A 297-nucleotide genomic window follows, 5' to 3' on the forward strand; every position below is an offset into this window, starting at 1 on the left:
CTTATACCGCCTTCAGGGGGAAAGGGGGCAGCTGGCAGAAAAGCCTTTTCCTCCCCCCAGCCCCACATTCCAACAGTGCCGCTCCTGGAGCAGAGTGAAGCGGAGCAAGGGGAAGAGCTCAGGAGGATACGGGTGTCGAAGGGGTCAGGCAGGGAGTGCCAGAGGACACACACGGCAGCCTCTGGCCCTTCACCTCTTCCCAGAAGGGGCCGGCAGCGGATCCTGCTTCCCAGCTCTGCCGAGTCTGGGCACATGGGCCCCGTTCCTTCCCCCACTGTGGCCCCTCCCCAGACTCAA

This window comes from Gekko japonicus, unplaced genomic scaffold (assembly GCF_001447785.1).
Source record: "Gekko japonicus isolate JY-2015 unplaced genomic scaffold, Gekko_japonicus_V1.1 scaffold386, whole genome shotgun sequence".
Lineage (NCBI taxonomy): Eukaryota > Metazoa > Chordata > Lepidosauria > Squamata > Gekkonidae > Gekko > Gekko japonicus.